Source organism: Emydura macquarii, unplaced genomic scaffold (assembly GCF_026122565.2).
Source record: "Emydura macquarii macquarii isolate MOO-44397 ecotype Brisbane River unplaced genomic scaffold, CSIRO-AGI_Emac_v2 contig_2205, whole genome shotgun sequence".
Lineage (NCBI taxonomy): Eukaryota > Metazoa > Chordata > Testudines > Chelidae > Emydura > Emydura macquarii.
The window spans coordinates 1256183-1268124 of NW_027132342.1; the positions used below are offsets into that span (position 1 = coordinate 1256183).

The window sequence follows — 11942 nt, forward strand, 5'->3', positions numbered from 1 at the left end:
AAGCTCGCAGTCCGTATCCATCGGACTGTGTCTGTGAGTCCCGTGAGGGCAGGCAGGAGCACAACACAGACTCGTAGGGACGTTGGTGAAGCAAAGCCTCTCCTGCCGTCTGTCCTCACGGAGGCTCCTAGCCCGCTTTAAACCAGGGTTTATTCCCAGCCGGGGCACTGCCTTTTGGGGGCTCCCTCCCAAGGCAACACTCTTGATATCCGCCCGGAGTGCACAGTCTGCTCCGGATCTCCTCAGCTCTGGTAGAGCCCGGCCCAGCGAGCCGGGGGGAGCAGAGAGGGACGCCAAGGGGTGACAGCAAAGTGGGGGGCGAGAGGAGGGTTGAAGAGAGAGGGAGCAGAGCCGGAGGAGGGGGACACACAAAGGTACCCCACCGCAAGAAGGCGGTTTGCCAGCCAGACAAGAAGAGCTGCCTCATAAAAGCCAGGGAGTGGCCTAATAAGGGGGAAGGGGCAAAGCACCTGATAAAAGGGAGGAGGGGGCCCAGAGCAAACGGACACACTTCGCTTCCACTCTTAACCCTTCGTGCCCCCTCCCCCTTGGCAGGGCATCACTTGATGCCGGCACATTTCTACCTTGAACCGCCTCACCTTACCGAAAGGGGGTGGGACGCCGTTCACACACCCTCCCCCGACTCCAGGTACGACACCCCTGCCGCTGGGGACAAGAAATCAGCCCCCAGCCTCGCCCGCTGGCAGCCCAGCTGACAAGATCGGAGCAGGGGTGGCAGCTGCCGCCCCGCTTACCAGGGAAAACTAGAAGACACACGTTAGACACACGTCTCCCCCCCCCCCCACCACCCTGCCGAGGGGAAAACCCCAGAGGGGGGGAAATGCCCCCACTAACACCTGGCCAGCACCGATCTCCGGCAGCCTGGGAAAGCAGGAGTTAAAAACACACAGCTCGTTGACTAACCCAGGCCCCCGGCCCAGCCTCCAGTTTCTACCCCCCACCAGTTGAAAGCGGGGGGAAGCCAGTGGACATTGCAATTCGCCATATTAAAAACGAGCACACATGCAAAAACAAAAGCCCACACCTCTGCTGTTGGTTTCTTGAAAGGGTCCCAAAGAGCTGGAAACAGCCCAGCCCCAGCCCAGCTCCTGCCGCTGCCTCCGTGCGCCGCTTACCTTTGCTGGGGTGTTTTCCTCCCTGGCGGGCAGCGGCTGATGTGCCACCACCAGGCGTCCCATGCACAGGGCTGCGGGCTGGAGAGGGGAGGGCGGCAGGGAAATCCCACCAGCCCTAAGCGAGAGGCGGCCAAGGCGTGCTCCTCCCCCGCCAGGAGGGCTCTCCGCTGCGCATAGATAACTCAGGACGGGGACCGAGGCTCCGCTGCTGAACGCTCCCTGCTCCGGCTTTCCCCAGCTCGGAGCGGGCGGCTGCGGCTGCGGCTGCGGCTGCTGCGGCTCGTGGAACAAAGTGCAGCAGCCGCGAGGGGAGGACGCAGCGGGCAGCTCAGGCTTCCAAAGCGCCCAGCCTCTGCCGCGGCTCTCAGGCTTTCCTCGGACCAGAGCGCCCCCTGCAGGCCATATTCTTCCCCACTTCAGTCACTAACCTGGAGGCTTCAGCCCTGCTTGATCGCGATAGCTTTTACCTCTGCGGTGCGTGTGTTAAGGGCGGCCAGGGAAATCACCGCCTAGTAGACCCCACCGCCTGTTCAAGTTAATAAAGCAGTCGAGTAAAGTATATGATTCGGGATTTTGCTGGAGTTTAATTAGCCGTCCTGTACTTTTATGAAAAATCAATAAAGAAATAATCACGGGGGGGGGAGGGATTCAAACCAAATCCATACCTTTGGAGTAGCTGGGAAGGAGACTGGTATCTAGACCTTGATCTAATTGTGAAATGTGCAGTTTGACCCTCTCCATATAACATATGAAATCAAGACCTTTATCTTGGAAACACTCATGCACTTAACCTTAAACACATAAGCCATCCCACTGAATTCAATGAGGATCACACATAGGTAATATTACATACAGATTCTGTGTTTGCAGAATAGGGCCCAGCTCAGAATAGCCTCAAAAATTGGGGGTTCAAAATGCTGACTACAATCTGAAACTGTGCTTTGTGCTTCCCACTCATCTCTAAACTAACTATACTCCATAACTTCCAGCTAAAAAAAATAATGTTCTCCCCTTCCTCTTTTCCTCTTTGTGATTTGCATGATCCTTTACTAAATATAGGGCTGTCTCCCAAGCTGTGGCAACATGGATGAGAGAGGTTTAAAAACAAACAAAACCCTAGCAAAATTCTTCATCATAAAAGTGGATACTATAAAACCTGCCTTCAGATTAATTTAGTATGAGGATGGAGTGTGCCTTCCCTAGTAGAAATTTCAGATGAAGTTTTTTCAGCTGGTTTATAATGGCTCCATCTGGATCTACATAGCCTCTGATTCTGCAAACACTTATGCATGTGATTCACTCTACACATATGGGCTGTGCTCACATGTAAGAGAGAAGTGGAGTCCCTATCCTGTAAAGAGTGTGTCACTAAATCTCATGATTTTATTACAAGTCATATGATGTGGGGGGGGGAGGTTCTTTTAGCTCCCAATGACTGTAAATCATATTAACTGATAATCTTATTTTTCCTTTTTTTAGCCCTTATGGCTAGTGTATAGAAAACTCTAGCCCTCATAACTGCAGAGAAAAGGTTGTAAACATGAATCCATTCATGAAAGTTATCCTGAGCGAGAGATAAATTCAAAGAACCCTACAGCTATTTTTAAAAAATGTTAATATTTTTTAAGCCAATTTCATAATTTTTTTTGCGGGCTGACTCCTGATTTTGGAATATTTGCATTGACAATACTGATTTAGGGCTTGTCTACACATGAACGGTAAGGTGGTGTGTGAATTTTAAGTGGATTACCCATTTCTCATTAACTCTGTGGTTGGGTATAATAAGAGTAAGAGTAAGAATAAGAGCATCCACACATGGAGTTAATTGGGGAAAGCAATTCTGGAATACCTCCCTGTGTACACAAGCCCTCCCACACATTCTGAATCATGCCCGGTGAGTGGCCTCCTTGGCTTTGATAGCACTGCTCACCAAGGGAAAAACTAAGAATATCATTAATCTTTGCAGAATTGGGCCTTAGTTTTCAAAACAAGGCAACAGACCTTTTGTGCTATAAGTTTCTGTGGTAACCAAAAGAGATCAGTAGAAACCAATAAGACAGCAAGTAGATTCTATTGGAATTTCCACTAGGATTCCAATAAGTGAGACTTGGCATATGCTGCCTCACACCTTTCTTACCTGCTTTTTATGCAAATCAATGATTTATTAGTGGGGCCAGGAGAAGTGAGGGCCACTGGTTATCTCCTCTCTTACTTCTTCATGATGCATAAGGGTGGTCTCAAAGATTTTACCCACAGCTAAGAAAACAATATAAGTCCTATCAAACTGTGTCTTGGCTGTTGGTTTTTTGTAGAACTAGGTGCCTACTCTGCAAGGTGCTTTGTGGAGCTAGATGACTCAGCTTGTTCAGAGCTCTCTGGAAGTCAATGGGGGGCCACAGGAGCATGGAGCGTATTACAGGATCAGAGTGAGACAGAGACATCAGAATATGATGAAATCAAAACTGCCACTTTCCCAGCTCTCACTTGAAGAGGAGATGTACAACTTCTGTCAAGTATTCATCGGAAGTTTTGAGTAAAACAGGGTTAACAAAAACAAGCTAAAAGAAAAGCAGCTTGACAAATATTACCTCCTCCCCAGCTCTGGACCAGGAATGCCACAGCCTGTAGCTGATAGAAACATTGCTGTCGCAGCAATTCTCTCTCCTTCCACAGGGTCTTCTAGCAAAAACCACAAATTTCTCATGGAGCAACAAGCAGAGGGGAAAGTAACTTTGGAAGCTATATTTATAAAGGAAGAAAGAAAGAAAGAAAGAAAGAAAAATACCATCTTCCAATTTTTTAAATTTTCTTTTGCATTTAACCTTCAACAAATGTAGAAAAATGTGATTAATCATTTGCTCTGAAAAGGATGAAGACATATCTTGTAAGGGGTGGTTGGATGGCCCTTGGTCTTCTTATGGCAGGGCTCAGGACAGATACTGCTGGGGGTCACCATAGCCTGGTGGGAGGGAGCTGCTGTCTGATATCTCATCTCCTAGAAGAAAGAATTTCTGATTCCTCTGGTGGCTTAGGCTCTAATTTCTGATTCCTCTGAGACTCCTAGGATTACTTCCCTTGTTGTGTTAGGCACCAGGCATTGATGTGCACATGTGCCTTTATTGGAGCTGTGGGTTGCTGCACAGAGGAAAGTAGTAAGAGCGAGTCTGAAGGAAGCTAGAGAAGGAGGTAGAAAGGGTGATCAGGTGAGCCAAGGGACAAAGTGAGAGTGGATAAGTGAAATAGCTGGGAAGGAAAAGAGAATGGAGGTTAGAGGGTAACTGGAAAAAGGGTTAAAAATGAAGAAAGACTGGAGAGAGACTGAGAGTCTGAAGGCCAAGGGGAAAAAGAAAAGAGAAATGGAGAAGAAATATGAGGAAGAGATTGCTGAGATACCAGACACAAAGGAAAAAGCAAGCTGCCTCCTAGAAGGAAGCAGAAATAATTGGGAGAGAATGGAAAAGCACTGTGAGTGAAAAAAGAACTCTGGTTTTACATATAAACAGTGCAAAACACGGCAGCTTACCCTGGGTTAAAGTAAGGGTGAGAATGGGAGTGCAACATTCCCCCTACGCTAAAGGAAGAGAGGTGTGCCCTCTTCGCTCCCTGGGTGGAAAAAATAAGGCATCCCTACAACTCCCCTTCTTCTTTGGCTGGCATGGTGAGCATTCCTTCTCCTGTTCCAATCTGTTTTACCTGCTGGGTTTGCACTAGTGATAGCACAGTGTTTGGAGGACAGTTGCAGAAGGCAATCATGCTTTTTAAATCAGGGCAGGGAATATTTAAAGGAAAGGGGGAAATGAACAGGAAGGCAGAGAGAAAATGGGAATGCAAGAATAAAATAAGAAAGTGGAAGCTGGAAGAAAAGAAAGTAAAATGAGATTGCTGGAGAAACTCTTATTTATGGACCAACAGCCAGTCTGTGTTTAAGCAGATTTTCTTAAGGATATGATTGTACATAGGCTAAGTAGATTATTTATTTTTTAAAACTGGTGTCACTGTTTTTTCTTTTGGTGTGAGCACATCTACCATAAGGCCAGTAGGTCAAGAAGTTTGAACTGACATAGCAGCAGCAAAAAAAAAAAAAAGTGAGGGTGTGGAAACAGAACTTTGATAAAAAAGAAGGGAAATTTCCCCTGAATTATTTGAGGGGGGAAATGCTGAGGATTTGTTGTAGACTATCATAGGGATCTTTCCTGTGTTGTGCAACTCCAGAGTCACTGCAATTCTGTTGAAGAGTCTAGCAAATTCAGCTGACATTCTTTATTCCACACTTGCAGAATTCTGCAGATCACAAGTTACCTTGGTCTGAGGCATTTATAACCTACTTTTGCAGGTGTTACATGAAAAGGAGGGTGTATGGGAAAATTGCAAGTCTACAAATCCATCATTAATGCCATGTTCACACTATATCTAAATCACATAGGTAATTATTCAAATAGCACCACAGCAGTTGCAGCAAACTGGGAGACTCAAACTTAGAACTGCAGTTGGATTCCCACTCTTTCTGCAAAATGGAAGACCAGACACTGTGGTAACTGCAGGGCCTTCAACTGAAAGATTTAGGAAGCAAGCCTGATTCTTTTCTTGCATACACCATTTTCACACAAATGTAACTCCACTGAATCCAATAGGGTCCTCCTGATTTACACCTGTATCAGTGTGAGGTGCATCAGTTTTTATTACTCCACCATGATCTGTGCTAGGTGAGGAGAAACAAAGACACCATCTCTCCTCAGTCCTGCAGGTCAGATATGAGGGGCCACTTTGCAGTTGGTATGGAGGAAAAATCAGGGGGAGGGAGTGGTAGGGGAGAGAAAAATACCACAACTGAAACTAAAAGAGTAAGGGGGGAACCCTCAAATCTCCTTGCATCTTAAGTAAAAAAAACAGAAAAATCCTACTTTGTAAAGAAGTTGAGCAGAGTACATTCTAGTAAATAGATGTGGACTGGAGGAATTTGAAAAAAAAATGTAGAAGTGATCTTGAACCCTAAAGTTCAGTGTTTTCTTGTTTGTTTGTTTTTAAACACCTTGACTCCAGCAAGGATTTATCTCCTTGGGCAATATAAATAAATACTTAAAGGCACACTCTGCCATGTACATTGGCCAAATTGGACTGTCACTATGCAAAAGAATAAATGGACACAAATCAGACATAAAAAATAGAAACATCCATAAACCAGTCAGAGAGCACTTCAATCTCCCAAGACACTCTGTAAATGGCTTGAAAGTTGCCATACTTTTACAAAAAAAACTTCAAAAACAGACTTCAAAGAGAAACTGCTGAGCTTGAACTGATCTGCAAACTTGACACTATCAAACTGGGTTTAAACAGGGACTTGGAATGGCTATCTCATTACAAGAAGTAATTCTCACCTCCTAATCAATGGTTGTGAATAGGCCTCAACTACTTCCCCATCGTTGTTACTTAAACTTGGATGTATATATACATACCTGCCATTTGATTTCTATTTCTTGCATCTGACGAAGTGAGTTACAGCCCACGAAAGCTTATGCCTGAAGAAATTAAATGTGTTAATCTTTAAAGTGCTACAGGACTCTTGTTGTTTTTACTTAAAGGCAGTCACTCCATAGTGAAAGTTACATTTAATTTCCATTATAAGGCCAGATATTACTAGACAACCTACAACTAACATGCCACACTATCCTCTAAATTGGTAGGTGATATTTGGAGTCTAAGCAGAATTTTCCCACAACATTTGAAATGAATTAAGTAGGGCTCCCGAATTAGGATACAGTAAAAACAAAACTACTAAATGTGGTTCCAAAACATTCTCATGTGTTCTTGCTACTTTCTAGCAAAACATAAACAAACCAGAATGAAGAGGATTGTTCAAAATCCACGTTTGTGGATTCCTTTATCAGTAAGCATGGCAGATGTTGGGTTTTTTTTTTAATATAATTTAGACTGATAATACCGGTTTATTTTTCAGCTTTTTTTTTTTTTTTTAGATCAATTTAAATTTTCACAGTTGCCAGAAATTAGGGAAGGGTCAGACAGTAGTAATTTAATGACAGTAGATGCTGAGATTCAAAAAGTTAGAGCTTTATAAATGTTAAGACAGTCAGCATCATATGTCAAAACATACAAAATATATATCCATAAATCAAACTCTAATAAGTTCAAGCAGCATTTTTCTTACATTGCCTTGCTGTACATTTTAGATTTTCTATGGAAATATTTTCTTATCAGTTTGTATGTGTACAGTGAAATTGACATTTACGTATAACAATCTAATCCTTCCAAGCCTATTTATCAAAGATCTAATGCCCAGGACCAAAATGTAGTTGACTAATACCAAATTACAGAAGTTAACATTTCCTTTAATAACATGGCTAGGGAATATTAGACTGGGCAAGCTTATTATAGTACATCAAATGACCTAAGTTTTAATTAAACAACAACAAAAATCAAGTAAATTCAAAGTGTAAGTTCAAAGTATATTCTGATCATTAACGATAATTTATATTATGGTATATTACAGTAGCACTCAAAAGCTCCAGTCCTCTTGTGCAAGGCCCTGTACATATATATATATATAGAGGCAGACAATCTTTTCTCTAAAGAGTTAACAATCTAAGGCCTTGTTTCTGCAAAGAACTTATGTGCTTAAATGTATACATGGTGGGTGAAATCTTAGCCCCAAGACCCAGTATGCATTTTGCTATTGACTTCATTGGGCCAGGATGTCACTCAGATTAATTCCATTAACTTTAGCAAGACTGCTCACACTGCATAAAGTTAAGCATGTGCAGGATCAGGATCCAAGAGGACAAGTAACATACGAAGGGTGGGGGAGAGGAAGACTATCACTTATGTATATAAGAATTTTAGATATATATAGTTAATGGGCAAGAGCCTCCTCCCTGCTTCTGTATAGAGGAGCTCTAAAAGCCCTGAGTCCAGCCAGGGAAGGATTCTCCTGAAGCAGGTATTGTGGAAAACAGCTATTAAGCTGCCTTCTGAGGACCCACTTGCAAGCCCTGGCATAGAGGGTATACGGGGACAGGAGAGTGTGTGTCAGCCAGGGCTGGGGCCATAGCACTGCAAAGATTCCAGGCCGTACTACAGCCCACTGGGAAGGCTGCTGTATCATGATTGTCAGAACTCTTTGAAACAGGACTAGATCAACATGAATTACTGAACTGTTAATGCACTGCAGAAGGTTCTACATAGACAGGTACTCCACAGCAGGCTACTGCAGGGTAGACTCATACCCCAGCTTGCCATGAACTAAGTGTTCATGTAGCTAAACCCTATGTTATGCCGAGGCCACTCTGGCTCACCAAGAACCAGGACTGGGAGGGCAGAAAGGTGGTATAAAGCCACTTTAACACCCCCTACCCCGGGCAGTGAGTTCCAGTTTTTTAAATGTAGTTTTGTATTTACACAAATCAGTATCCAACTTTACCCACTGTCTTGCCCTTCGGTTTAGCCATTGACGATTAACTGATGTTTTTCATGGTCCTACTGAGCAGGTTTTACAAAGCAGCTTGAGGGATATTCTTATTTTCTCGAGCCTGCAGGGGTGAAATGAAGCAGCTGTTTGTCAGCCAGAAGGTGCTCTAATGCTTAGTGGCATTCCAGCCACCAATTATGCCTCAGTTACAACACAAGCAAATGTATAGCTAGGCTTTGGAGAGCCTGCCACCACACCAGAGTTCCACAACACGCTATCACTTTTCCAGTGTTACTTCAGCATGGCCCTTTATGCACTGTAATCAGCTAGCTAAATAACATAACGGAGCTTTCAACCATTGAAGTCAATTGGGAGTTTTGCCATTTATTTCAGTAGGAGCAGAATCAGGCCCTGTATCCTTAATTTATGGATTACTTCCTCAATTTTTTTCAGAGGCTGATTGGCTAACATCTGCAGTCAGCAACTATGGGCCCAATCCTGCAAGGTGCTGAGCCCTCAACTTCCATTTAAGACTCCAACCCTGCAGACACTTACACATGTACTGAACTTGACGCGTGTGACTAGTGCCACTGAAGTCACTGGGAGGTACCTGTGCAAGTGAAGGTAAGCGTGTATGCAGGTGCTTGCAACATTTGGGCCTACGTCACCTCCCGGGAGGTATTTAGCACCTTGCAAACCTCTACATATTTGACTGAGCAAATTATAAGTTACAAAGCACACTGGGATATTACTATGAATTCTGATGCCATCATATTGCTACCTTAGGAAACGGATAGAGAGAAAAGGAAGCACAAGTGATCAATATTTTTATCTGTGCTCTTTATCAAGGTATGGCAGATGTTTTATTACAGCTGTAAGTTCACTGGTGGAGAGGTACAACACTAAGCCTCACATCTATTGTTTTTCCTATATATCATCTATTCATTTGGGGAAAAAGAAGAGAGAAGCATGGAGGAGGATATATAACTGGGGGGGGGGCAATGTTTTTTGTTCATGTGATAGAACCCAGGAATCCTGAGTACTAGTCATGTGCTCTCACCACTAGGTAAGACTGTTGGTTATACAAAACTGATACAAATGTAAAACACAAGTGTGTCCACCAAAGTGCAGTTCTGAAGGTTATAATTTTCTTCAGGATCTATGGGCATAAATTTAATTGCAACTGCCACCAAATCCAGTCAGCATTTTCTTTTCCAGGGAGCTTTGGAGGCTCAGGAGGCAGTCTGGGTCCCATACAATTTTCTGTCGATATAAAGAAACAGAAATAGTATTTCCATGCTCACACCTGCATATTTATATGAGAGATGTGCCAGAATCTACAGCTACCTCACTTCAAGCTGTGACCTTGATAGATCACCCACAGATCCTATGGTAATGATTCATACAGCCGTTCAGTGTACTGTATGTAATCCATACAGCCATTCAATGTATTGCACCTTGTGATGATTGCACATCATCATTTGTCTCCCCCCTCACAATGTTTGCAATGCGCTGCAATACAGGAATCTGTATTCAAGGCTAGCTGCATTCAGTATTGCTGTTCTTTCATATCTGATTCCCTCTTCTTATTACCTTTCATCATCAGCTTGCTAAAACCTGTTCAATCCCCTACCTTTTAAATTCACTGAATGTGAATCCTGACACAAAGCATTCTCCATTGCTAAATAAAGAAACAAAGACATACAGTACATTTCAGGCAGTATTCAATAATATCCTTGAATGCCATATAAGCCCTGAAGTACTCCCGCTACCAGGTAGAGGTCAGAGATAGAGAACAGGCTGTATGTTTTCCCAGAGAGGGTCAGCATAAAGATGTGTTTTAAGCACAAGAGTCTGAGAAAGCTCACCGTATTCGGTGCTCCCCATCTCCTTCTAACGTAGTGATCAAGAATTAGTACAGCTGGTTGTGGTATAGAGAACACAGGGAGCCTTGAAAGGAGATGATTTTAAGGGACTTAACAGATGATTACAAGTAGTACACAGAGAATCCTGGTTGGAGCCACCCACTGTCCCCCGCCAGATCTGAATTCTGTATGGAGTCTCCTTTTAGGGCACCAGTCCCCACTATTTTCCCCCTTCCCATAACATCTGAACTGGAAACCACAGGGACTTCCTCAGCAATAGCTTGGAGAAACTGTCTCAGGGTAGAGAGGCCCCCTCAGTCTTTCTACCCCAGACTTTCATAGCCCCTGGACATCTGCAATAGCAGCAGGCTACTTTTTAAAAAGCAAATTCTGAATGTTCTTTCCCATTTGCTGATTGTATGTTAGTCCAAATCTCTTCCACTGCCAGCCTCATGCTCTTCTCCATCATTCCCTTCCTCTTCTCCCACTTCTTTACCCTTCCCCTCTCTTCCTGCTCCTCCACCCTCCCTCTCCTACACCTTCCCCTATATCAGATATGTACCTTTAAAAAAACAACATGAAAGTAACTCAGTGGTCTAGTGTATCTTTTTCCCCCATGAGGATCGGGCTACATTAGAGGTTTATGAGTCTTCTATTGCCTCTAAGCTAATGGACCCTTAGCTTCAGAGACAGGAGCTTGTTCTTTTAGGGTGTCTACTTTGCATTTTAAAACCCACCACCTGCCGTAAGTCTTCGTGCCGGGGTCTGCAGACTCAGGCATGTGCTATGGTGTTAAGAACAGCAGTGTAGATGTTGCAGCCTGGGCTGGAGTTTGGGCTCTGAAGCCCACCCGCCTCCCCAGGCTTCATACTCCGTGTCACGCTGTCTGGAATGGCTCACGACTGGGAGTACCAACCTCAGGGCTGGCTGTCAAAAAGGAGGGCAGACACCCCAAACTGATGATCTGTTCTATAATTAGGTTTCACCAACCAACTAGCAAGTGTGAACTCATAAAGCACTATAACAGTCTTACCATGGCGTCACCTTGGGCATTCCAGTCTGTCTTGCCACCCAGGCAAGCTGGACTAGGTGAAGTATGGTCATTTTAGACCAAAAATCAACAATATTCAGGTTACTCCCAGTCCCAAAGGAACAGTCATTTCTCCCAGGTCAATTGTACTCAGATCTCAACCCAAAGATAACACCTGCAGCCCAGCCTGTAATAAACTAAGAAAAAGATATGAGAGTTATTTACAAGATTAAAGAAAGTAAACACACACACAAATGAGGTACAATCTTAAGTTCAAAAGGTAATAAAAGCTTCTATAATAAGCAAGTTTTTATGGCCTTTGGGGCTGGCGATCTTTTGTTTAGGTTCTAGGAATCTTTGCCTCTCAGAGTTCAGACAGCATAAAGAGACTTCAGTTTCTTCTGGTTAAGGATTTTTATCCCTCCCTCTTCAGAGTCCAAACTGATGGGACAAGTGCTCTTGCACCTAACCTCTTTGGCTGGGGGGACGAC

At 43.9% G+C, this 11942-nt stretch overlaps 1 protein-coding gene across 4 annotated transcripts in view; it reads right to left on the minus strand.

The window, feature by feature from the left end:
• EPS8 (EGFR pathway substrate 8, signaling adaptor) overlaps nt 1-11648 on the minus strand; it is a 198716-nt gene extending 187068 nt beyond the window's left edge. Inside the window, exons 1-5 of one of the 4 annotated variants that reach the window (XM_067559146.1) lie at nt 11455-11648; nt 10425-10506; nt 8569-9819; nt 6590-6652; nt 3725-3875 (exon numbers count right to left, since the gene is read on the minus strand). The gene's annotated coding sequence lies outside the window, so the exon portion shown is untranslated. Of the gene's footprint in view, nt 1-1045; nt 1065-1136; nt 1317-3724; nt 3876-6589; nt 6653-8568; nt 9820-10424; nt 10507-11454 lie in introns of those variants that run through there. The other 3 variants (XM_067559151.1, XM_067559149.1, XM_067559154.1) reach the window with 3 other exon arrangements.
• Nucleotides 11649-11942: the final 294 nt, after the last annotated feature.